General features: G+C 35.3%; 2 long non-coding RNA genes across 2 annotated transcripts in view; both read left to right on the top strand.

Moving 5' to 3' along the window:
* The first annotated feature begins 9 nt into the window (after positions 1-9).
* The window catches only part of LOC125504325, a 21,287-nt gene continuing 10,007 nt past the window's right edge, over positions 10-11,289 (top strand). Inside the window, exon 1 of the long non-coding RNA XR_007281438.1 lies at positions 10-4,234. This is a non-coding gene — a long non-coding RNA (uncharacterized LOC125504325). The remainder of the gene's footprint in view (positions 4,235-11,289) is intronic.
* Positions 10,039-11,289, top strand: part of LOC125504327 — a 3,790-nt gene continuing 2,539 nt past the window's right edge. Inside the window, exon 1 of the long non-coding RNA XR_007281440.1 lies at positions 10,039-10,596. This is a non-coding gene — a long non-coding RNA (uncharacterized LOC125504327). The remainder of the gene's footprint in view (positions 10,597-11,289) is intronic.

Below are 11,289 nucleotides of genomic sequence, written 5' to 3'. Positions count from 1 at the left end.
CTTATACGCGGATTTGTTTAGCGAATTATCACAAGCAAAAGTACACAAAATGCAAATTCTTAAGCAAAACAGATAATTGGTTTTATTCTGCAAATACCAGCAATTAAAACTAAGAAACTCATACCGCAACAGTTTTACGTACAACTATAACAAAACGACCAATATTTTAAAGACATTCCTCTTGAAAAACTGAAGACGTCAAAAGCAAAAACACCCTGTATAAGCAATATGATGACCAAACAATAGCCAATATATTTTGAAAAATTCGTTGTTTGCATATTTAGACAATCGGTCAGAAAATCGCGGTTTTGGTCCTTCGAGCAGGATTTTGCATAGTTGATCACCGTTATTTCCATTCGGTCGTGAGCCGGAATAATTCTCCGGAGCAGAAAAAAAATCCCGTTTTCGATTTGGAAGACGCAGCAAATATCCAAATCAAACTGGTCAGAACTATAAAATGCTTTCCGGTAGCTGAAAGCCTAAGATGCTGCGTGATGATTCATCTATCTATGAAATTAAGAAATAGTTTCGACATTACAACAAAAGCTTTTAAATAAGAAACCCTCTTGAAAATGTATGCAATGTTAACCATTAATTTGGTGTTTTGCCGAAAGTTTAATTTCGTATTCAGCACAACAAACTGCTAAAGTTGGGAGTTTAGGAGAAAATGTGTGTGAAAATTGACACAAAACCTGAATTAAAAATATACCCAAAAAACCCTCACTAATGGCGCAAATCTCTTTCAGTCCAAAGCAATGCTTTTTTCCATACCAACATTTCCAGCACCGACTATCTTAGAAAAAAAAAACCATCAAAACTTAACGTAAATTTTTAACGCTTATAAATATGTTCAAAAGTTTTGTTTTTAATTAAGGATCGATGGATATCGCATAGTTGTCTCGCTAATTTGTTGGTCAAAACGAAGACCAGAAGTAAAAGTATTTGTCACTACCAAAACGGATCTATATTTTAAGCTGTGAAGGTGTCAAGTTGGAACGTGGCAACACGCAGGCCATCGTGCATCTCACATAGACTCGTATGTGTGCGAATACGACAACCGATGCTAGCCACGTTCGTGAATGAGGAAATCGGTTTTATTTAATGGCAATCGAGTCAGGGAAAAGTTAAGGATTTTACGACTATCGCCTGGGTTTTAAGCAACAAGCTATTGAATTTTTATTTTTTTTCAGTTTCAAGTAGAACCAACTTTAGTTTCTTCTTGTTAGATATTTCCTCTAATTGAAGCCTGAAATAATTTATCTCTGACTTATTAATGCCTAACTTATTCGGATTGCATACGGTTCGATAATTGTCCCTAACAGCACTCAGCTGCAGATTTTTACGGCTAATCAGCCCGGAGAAGAAAAAAGTGATAAGAAAAGGTCAACGCAAAAAGACGCAAGTTTAGCCAATTCTTTTTGGCTTCAGTACTCGAATTGGAAAATGAAAAATTATCCAGACTCACTCTTTGAAATTAGTCCATTATTGCAGTTCAATCTGAAATTAACCGGAACGTATTTCTTTCATTTCGTTTAGAACGGTCATTTTCAGCTTTAAACAGTTTATTTGTTTTAAGTCAAATGCAGCAAATCGAAAATATGATTTAACTCCGTCTAGATAGACACTTCCTTCTTAATGTCTCAAAACACGCTACTTCGTTGATCTAAGAACCATATTTATTGTCTCTAAACACATTAGTTTTGGAGGAAAATTGTGAATAAAGTAGTTTTCGATTTGAAATTTGCATTTTTGATGAGTTACATATATTTTCGCTTCAATTCTCTAACTATAATTTAGCTAGAAAATCCAACAATGATTTCTATATTTTATACTAATTCCAACAATATTTTAAGAAATGTTTAACCATCTTGCTTTAACGTTAGGTATTTAGAAATGGTTTTATCAATACAAGTGTTTTTGTTTTTTTCTTTTTCAATTAATTTGGAAAACTGTGAATATTAATCGTTCTTCTATTCGATTAATTTCAAAAAATGCTTGCAAATGTAAATACTCTATAAATGCAATGTAATTCAGCCTGAAAATTTCAATATTTTACTTTCCTCGGCTTCTTAAGGTTTACCTACTTTCTATTTAAGTTAGGAAAAGTGGTGCTTTGGATCGAATTGCAAGGAAAAAGTTCGATTTCTTTCGGGGGGTGCAATTTTTAGAGCAATTTTCAAGAGGGTTGAAATAGATTTGGCTTCTGTATTAGAAATCCTAGATTTATAGTCACAATTGACTATTTTATTTACTAGCAACCGCAATATGCGTATATGAGGCAACTGAAAATATTAATCTCAAAAAAGTGAAGGACAAAATTAGCAGAAAATATTTAAAGCTGCCAACAAAAAATAACGATAAAATAAATAATAAAAATATGTTTTTAATTCTTATCTCTCCGAAATGATGAGGATTTTAAGCAAGTGTATTTATTAACGGAAAGCAAGCTACTAAATATTTTTTATTCTCTTATTTTCGCGCAAGATAGTATTTTTTAATGCTAGATTTTAAGCGCAATCTTCTCATATGTTGCACACATGTGAAATTTTCTCGAATTGGGCAAATTAGTCTAAAAAATGTTTTAAATGGTAAAAATTGGAATCCAAAACTATTGCCACTGAAATGTAATGAGTTTATCTTGCACTTAGGGAAATTTCTTTTGTGGAATGTAGTTTTTAGCAACTTTGGCTCATTATAATTAGATCAATTTACACCTGAAAAGTCGCGCAAAAACGCTGGTTACAATCAAATTTCCAATTTGAAAATAGTTTCTTAATTGACACGACGAAAAACTTGTGCTTGCACTATGAAACGTCCAATCGATATCATTTTGAGAGAATTCGTGCGTTAGAAACAACCGATTGCAAAAAGCCAAATTTAATAAACAAAATCAGTGTTTAAAGTCAGAACTGAAATTCGCTTCAACGTTTGCATGCGATTTGGATCAAATTAGGAGTTTTTTTGCCCAAGTGATTAGAAGTGACCCAGATTCGCCTGAAACTATAAGATCACTTGAATGCTTTGACCGATAAAAAAATTTGAAAGGAAATTTCCAACATTTGGCCGAAATTACGAAAGAGGATGTGCAACCTCTGAACCTCCCGATAAAATTAATGAATCAAATACGCTAATTATGAAAATGTATTCGACTCGGATTTCATTCAGCAAAAGGGTCAGACGGTATTTTTAGTTCATTTGTCATCGTTCAGCTATTTGCTTTGTTTGTTTGTTTGGTTTTGACCAGGTTTTTACTTTTTAGAAATTCGACCCAAAGGATGTCCTGGCCGAGCGAGGATCTTCCGAGCTGTACATATTAATTAAATTATTATTTATTGTAGTCTAAGAGCTTATGAATCAGTCGCTGTTCACATGCCACTAAGTGAATTATGTTACTTAAGATAGTTTTATACAAGGTGTTTGTAAATAAGGTAATGCAAAATAAAACGACCGATTTTTTTATCAATTTTTTAACTGCACAGCCGTCTGACATTGAATATCCAGACCACATCCAGAGACAGCCAGATTAATATTTAGTAATTCGTTCATTCATAAATTCACCGAAACACATTGCTCATGCTCGACCGGGTTTAATTGGAATTAAATGGTCGGGAATTTCCACAACAGCATTTTTATTAAGCCTCGTCAAATCTTAACAAGATTAAGTAGATGCATGTGATTGACGATGTCAAGCCACTCACACCATGTGGCCAGAGTTTATTTAATAATTTAACACTGATTAAGAAAAGCTCAATCACTGCCTCTACGGGAAGAAAGGTCAATAATATTCATAAATCATCCCAAGTTGAGCAAAATTTCGCAGTAGCAAGTTGGTGTGAGTTCATTCAAACCCGCCTGGATTCCAGCCAGTCTATAATAAAGCATGACCAATTATTGTGGCGTATTTAATATTCACACACAAATCGCTTCTTATCGTTAGTGCTGTAACACAAACAAATCATTATTAGCTCTGTCGTAGTACATGATAAAAGCGATTCAATATTTTTAACCGCGATTGTGGTGGAGACCTCTGCTGACCATGGGAAAGCTAGTAAAAGTAATTTTTCTAATTGCTGTTTTTATTGCGCTGCAAATACAGGGTGCACCCAACAATTTGCCTCGCAATTTCACCAAAATGGGCTATCAATTTGTGAACAAGTGTGGAGAGGGCGAGATTCCTCTAAGAGGCATGTGCAGACAAGTGTTCAATTACTATGATCACTACTAGTCACCGAAGGTAAGAATTTTTGCAGGTTAATTAAAACATTTTCTCAGGTTACCATTAAAATCTTTATAATGTATAAGGTGTCTGGAAAAGCGGACTTCTTTAAATGTACTGTCGCCCTCTACGCACATACTTAAGGCCTCTAAACACGGACCCCGACCGATACGAAATAACTGTTCCGTTCCGGTTTCGGTCCAAGGCAAAATTGAAAATTTCGGTTCCGTTACGGTTCCGGTTTAGAAAATAATTTCCAACTCGGTTCCGTTCCGGTTCCGGTTTTTTTTTGGTTCATTTTGGTTCCAAAATCTATGTGTAACAACGAACGAGGACAAAGATACTCTAATTAGGAATCTCACTATCTTTTTCCTTGCTTGTTGTATTATACAAGATTATGTATTATACAACGTTCGTATTTTTGGGCGTTAATATAGTGATTTTACGAGACGCGCACAGTTTTTTTTTCTAATTTTAATTAATTAAGTTTATTGTTTTGACATATAAAGTGAGTATTTATGAGTAAAGTAAATAATAGTGACTCAGGTTAGTAGTAATAAAAAATATTTTTTCCAATTTTGATTGATAAAGTCAACACTTTTGACACATTTCAAAACTGATAACAATGACGAAACGTTCTACTTTTCTTAACCAATTGCGAAAAATAAAATCGTGCGAACTGGTGATGAAAAGATACCGGTTGCTACAGTTTTACAAATTAACAGTTAATAAAACATACATAATTCACTATTTTTACTCAAAATTAGAAAAAATAAAAAAAATGTTTAACGAATGAAATATTGCCAGGCAGATACGGGGAAATTTGGTAATATAGCCTTGTAATATATGTTAATTTTGCCCTTAGCAATGTATTAAAATGTTCTAATTCCGGCTGCCTAGAGTATTTATCTATATGATTTTTTAATGGTAGATGATGACATTTTACACAATTACGTACCCTCCTCAAAAAATATCTTATATCAAGAAACTTTACAAAACTTAATTAGCTACCTTTATTGACATTTTACGCAATTTGCAAACAGATTTATCTTCTATGTTAATGAATTCAAACTGCTCGTGAGCAACATTTGTTATTTTTCGACCCATAATTGTAGGCATCAGTAAGCGCATAGATTGTAACCGTGTAGAGTTATTTTTGTTTTGTAAATGTTGAGGATGCCAACTTTTTCATTTCCAAATTGCGCAGGCGCACTGTGCTGTGAGGAGGCAATTAATCGGTAGGATATTAGGTACTCAAGTTATCCTCCCTTTGACGGCGTCGCGGCGCCGATTATTAAAACGATTCCAGGAACTAAATAAAAGAAGTGCCGACCCCTTGTCGGTACATAGTACCTCAATATATACTAATACTAATATTAATATATACTAATACTTACTTACTCAATATATACTAATACTCAATAGTACACCGCCGCTCACCAGAACACAGAAACGTAATTTTATACTCATTTGCAGGAGGATAAATGATTATTTTCATTTGCTTGTAAAATATGCAGTAATTTCTTTCAAACGGTACAAGCAGATCCGAAAAACCACCGAAAAAACCGAAATAAAATATTTTGGTTCCGGTTCTGCACCTAACAGTGTGTTAATATCAAATATGGGTTCCGTTACGGTGCCGGTCCAAAAAAAAACGGTTCCGTTTCGGTTTTGGGTCCATATCGGTTCCGGTCCGGGTCCCTGCCTCTAAATATCGGTTTTTATTAAATAGCTTTAAAGCACTTTAGCTAGTCAGTGTCTAAGACCTGGAAGTGCAAATATTAGCAAAGCGCAGTGACGAAACTTGAAAATTGGCAGAACAAGCGAAACGGAACACATGAAAAACAAGTCAAATTTGCAGGGTTATTCGGATTCTACGACACCGAATATTGCGACAAAACTATTTAATTATGGAATATAAACCAATAGTGAAGCTATTAAGTGAAAAGCGACCAGAGAAGCCTTTATTGTACCTACTTTTCAGCCTTTCTTTCGCAACTCTATTAAACCCGAGTGGCGTAAATCAAAGGTTTCTGATGTCGCCACAGTTAAAAATTCAAATGGGTTTAAGTCGGGAGAACAAGGAGGCCAACCCACAGGTTCCGCTCTGCCGTTACAGTAACTTGAAAAACATTGTTCAGGAAGCACAGGTGTAAAATGTACATTTTTGACGACATCCTGTATAAAATATTTTAAGCTTCACGTTTAAATACTGAATGACGTTGGCCTCAATCAGCCAAAGCCCTCAACATGAAATGGCTGCGAAAGTTGTTAAAATCAACAGCCAAAAATAATGATATTTTAAAGTTTTACAGCCCGACTGTTAATCCGTCTGCTTTTCCTTTGATAGGCTGTATAATCTTCGTAATTAGTTTATTGCTAATAAAGTTAGCTAACTTGGAATCATCTCGCTCGGGCGCTACCTTAGGAGAGATTTTACTTGCTTATTCCATGTTGGGGTTTACACTGTGTGCATTATTCAATAACTAATTGAATATGCTGGATAATTTTTGGTGAGTTGCAAAAATGGAAAGTTTCGAGCAAATTGAGTCCCCAATGTTGCATGTGGACAAAAATCTGAGTCGAATATTGAAACGATCGCAAGTTTGGTTCTAGTTATTCCTGACAATGATTGTGTGGTAATTTAGTATCTTTTAGGATTCACCCAGTTAGAAAATATTTAAATTTGTTAAATACTTTTGATTCATCGATTACAAGCAAAATTTGGCCTCAGAATACACCAACATATTACAGAGCCTTAAACCAAGAAGAATCAGTTTGTTTCAATTCTCTTTCATCCCATTTTTCGGTCAACAACTGTCTTGAATGTTTTCATAGTTTGTTAACGTTTCTGAATTATATTTTGAATTTTCTTGGTGTTTATTCATTGATAGATCCTCTTGACTTTAACTAATTTTTAAAGCAAAGCAGATAGGTGTCTCAGGTCGGTGTGAAGCGAGTGTTTTAAGTGTCTTCCGAGATTGTTGCAACATCTGGTGATACAAAAACGTCCTTTGAGTAATTTTTGTTCTGTTAGTTGTTGTATATCATGTATGAATGCTGCGACTGCTGATATATTCAATAAATCGCCTTTATTAATCAAATAAAAAATTTCAAGGTTTTCTTTGAGATTAACAAGGCATTTATGAGTTAGGCTTTCCTTTGGAAATTTAATTAAATAACTCATCAAAATCAGAGTATATTCAGGAAGCATTAGGCACCGTACGCAGCTTTCTCAACTTCCTTACTACTGGAAAAATAAGCAAACTATTTAAGCCTTTTTAGGTTATATCAAAGGGTCGTTTTCGCTTAATCGAACATCCCGTGACCCGTATAACCATCCCGGTTAATACATCTAAATACACCCTGTATATGAAGGCGTGGACATACAGGGCGTTTCAAAATTGGCGTCATTCCTCTGTAGGTGTTGTCTGGCGGTGTTTAAGGAGTACAGAAAAAATATTAATTGTTATTAAAAACTGATAAACTTGCAAAAAACTATATTAGAAAAACGGCAACAATACTTTTCAAGGTAATCTGCCTAATTAACATTACGTAAATAGTTGTTGCTTCGTAATTATTTAAAAATCCGGTAACCATTGAATTATACAGAAAGTGACAATAAGATAGACAAAGATAAACGATAAATTCAACAGGAATCGTTGAACGACGGAACCTATTTCGAAACTCATAACCTCTAATTATTAATTTGTTTACAAATGACAAAAACATACATACGAGTCTGTAACTCCAAACAAGTGCCTGTGCAGCTTCTCGTATTCGATTAACTAACTCCTTCTCAATTTGTACCGGTGTTCAGTAATCCATTGGTTTAATGTGATCTTACATTCTTACATGCGTGGTAGAAATGTAGCCGGTATTTATTTGGTGCATGGGAAAGTGTCAGTTGTGCAATGATCTGAGTACCCCTGAAAGGCTCTTCTGCAGTTATGTTCAATACTTGTTCCTCTGGGTCTGGAACCCGAACATCAATTGTCGTCCACTATCTTCCTGGAGCCAATCTTCCAACGTTTCTTGGCAGGAGTTCTTCCAGCTTCTGCTATGTTATTGTAGCATTTCCCCTGAACTAATCGTATATCCACGAATTCGTGAAAGGAAATTCAAAGTAAGTCAGAGTTTGACAAATTATTGTTATTATTGACAAGGGCTATCCACCTGTAACTATCTGTTGATGACCAAAAACATCATTGCCGCTTTGACTTTTCATCAAAAAATTGTAGAAGAGAACTTTTTTAATATGAAAAATGTTCGTAATTTGAAGCAAAGATCGTAATTTTTCTGTTTGAACGCTGTACTCCAATATGCTACCAATTAAATATGGAATACATTCAAAATAATGCTTAATAACAACATTGAAATTCGATTTTCAACTGTTACAATTTTGTATCACTCTGTATAAACTAAAAAAAATTGGTTTCCAAGTTTTAAATCAAAGCACAAATGATACTTTTTGGTTACGTAAAGTAACCTAAGTAAAACCTTTCGGGTGAAAATCGCCCTTGGTAAAAAACGGGGCCGGCTCCACCCAGATAACGTGTTTATGACTTCGAGACGGCTTTCTTAATTTTGGCTTATTTAACTTTACGGGGCCCGTTTTTAATAAGTTTCCGCAAAATCCGTAAATATTTCACAGGTTGTTTGTCGCACCCCAAATACCCAGCCTCTAATTGGCGTAATAAGGGCTTATCGCTTAGTTTGGCTGTGAAAAATCGCAAAAAGTTCTAGGCATCTGTGTCAGGGCTGCCACGCAAGGAGTTTTCACGCTGTGGAGCGACACATCTGTTCGATATTAAAATTTTCCTTATATAAATTACCCAGAGGGCTGACTCTAATCCTAAATTATGGCACCTTGTGCCACCGCCTTGTCCTTATATTTACTGAAGGATATAACATCAGAACGGTTGATCCGATGATGTATATCAGTCGCGATTTCTGTCAGCAATAATAAGGCCACAGGAATATATTCCGGCGGGTTTTTTTCCCAGGCTTCGGAGCTAATGAATCGAATCTCGCGGTTACAGAAATGATTACAATTGTTTCGCCTTAAAGTTTTGCCCTAAATTTACCTGCACTCGGGGCTTTTGCCTACGTACCTGGTAACTCGCAAATTTCCAAAAGAGAAAACAACTTCGCGTCTGAAACTTAACACTAGAATTACTTCCTGAGCTTTGATAAAGTTTCCGAATAGGCCTCGATCGTACAACCGCCAACCGCTATTTCCAGACTGTCTGCATAAGTGAATAATTACTTTCTTATTTTCTCCAACTCTCCATCTCTTAACAAACTCGTTCGTTACTTGTCACCCTTTAGAAGGCCAGAAGATTTTTATTTTTTGCTTCGCCAGCTACTTAAATGGACTAAAACGTCGCGTCCACTGGAGTACCTTTCTCCAGAAATGAGAGCAATTTCATGCAAAATCCTTATTAGGTCGGTCTGGCTAATAAATTTCAACTCAAGCACTCAAAATTCTCATTTAATCAATTTAAATTTTTTCCAGTGAAATTGGATGAACAATCTTCTTAAGGTCAATAAACAAATTAATAATTATAAGAGTATTTTTGCTTAAATTTGACGATTTTTCCTACTGTAGCCGTTGCTCTACTCTCGCCTCTTTAGCGATAGCTTAGAGCATTTGCCCCGAGCGATCGCCTTCCATTGCCAACAATAAACTTGTAATTTGTGCAGTAAACTGATTTTATTTGCCGTTTTGTTGCATAATCCCGCTTAGTTCTATGCAGTGGAGGTATCTGTTTTAATTATCCGAGGTTGCCGCTTTCGGTTAACTTTGCTTGCTTTTGCTGGTTCCTTTCCAGTTATTGATCATGAATAAGAAGAGACACTCGAAAAGTGGCCTCTTGATAGAAACGTATTTGTCTATGGGCAGAACATCTCACAAACACCACTAGAAAACATATAGGAAATGGGATAAATGAAAAGTGTTCTTGTTGATAAAGACACGCAGAAATTTTCATCAAATAATCTGAAGACCAATGGGGAAAAAATGGGCAAATAGCGATGAAATTAACTGAGGGTTTGCGGTCTAAATTCCCATTGACTAATAACAAACATTGCACTAATTCCGTCTCTGACAAATTCGATTTGCAATAACAAGACGCAATTTATCCATCGGCAAAACACCATCGTTCACATTGGATCTGGATTAAATTCGCGATCAATTTGTTCTGCTTATTTCCTGACTAATCTGCCTCAATACAGCGTTATGCAGAATTAATAGATTTGTAGTGACCGGCGGCGGCGTCGGCGTCGGCGGCGCTCGGAAATAAAGGGCCGAATTCAATCGAATTTGCCCGTCCCGTTCGGGAAATAATAGGAAAGGCCTACAGGAAATTAAAATGAAGGTATGTGACCATGCGAGAATTTAAACTAATACAGGTTGGTGGGCTGAAGATGAAATCAAAATGGCTTTAGTGATTCTTCACGCAACGGGCTGATTAGTGACCACACAGCAACATGTGAATGTGAGATGAGTTTTTGATTCTTGATGATTGAACATGAGAGACTTTGTCAGAGAGCTTCACAGTTGAACTGTCCTTTTAATAAAGTTACTGCTTTCAGCGTGTTTAGAGAAAATCATTCGTTAGAGAAAGTCCTTCACATTTTGTGTTATATTTGTCTGAATCACCATATCAATGTTTGTTATTCAAATTTTGCTTCCTGGGTCAAAACACTCACACTCACATTTTTCCAAACACACAAATTTCCTCACTCGTGTTGTTAAAAAAACACGCAAGTCTAAAACTTATTGAAATAAAGACTTTTTGAGAAAACTGGACGGAAAACATTAAATTTTGGTATAGAGTAAAGCAGCCAGATGTGGAATAGTGCTTAAAATGTGGAATACCCTGTTTGCGGCAAAACTAATATTGTAGATAAGTTCTATATTGTTGAGGCGGATTCATTTTTTACAAACTTCTTTTTGGGTATTTCACCTCAAAGACAGAATTTCCTCACGTCTTTTATTACAGATTGATAAATAGTGCTCCTATTTCGCAATAAGAACAAATTATTTATCAAAAAGTAATCAAGAACTA

The sequence above is a fragment of the Dendroctonus ponderosae genome, unplaced genomic scaffold, assembly GCF_020466585.1.
Source record: "Dendroctonus ponderosae isolate FM_Combo_2020 unplaced genomic scaffold, Dpon_F_20191213v2 Dpon_F_20191213_1, whole genome shotgun sequence".
NCBI lineage: Eukaryota > Metazoa > Arthropoda > Insecta > Coleoptera > Curculionidae > Dendroctonus > Dendroctonus ponderosae.
Note: the sequence above shows the minus strand (reverse complement) of the source record. Positions and strands in the feature narration are given on the sequence as shown.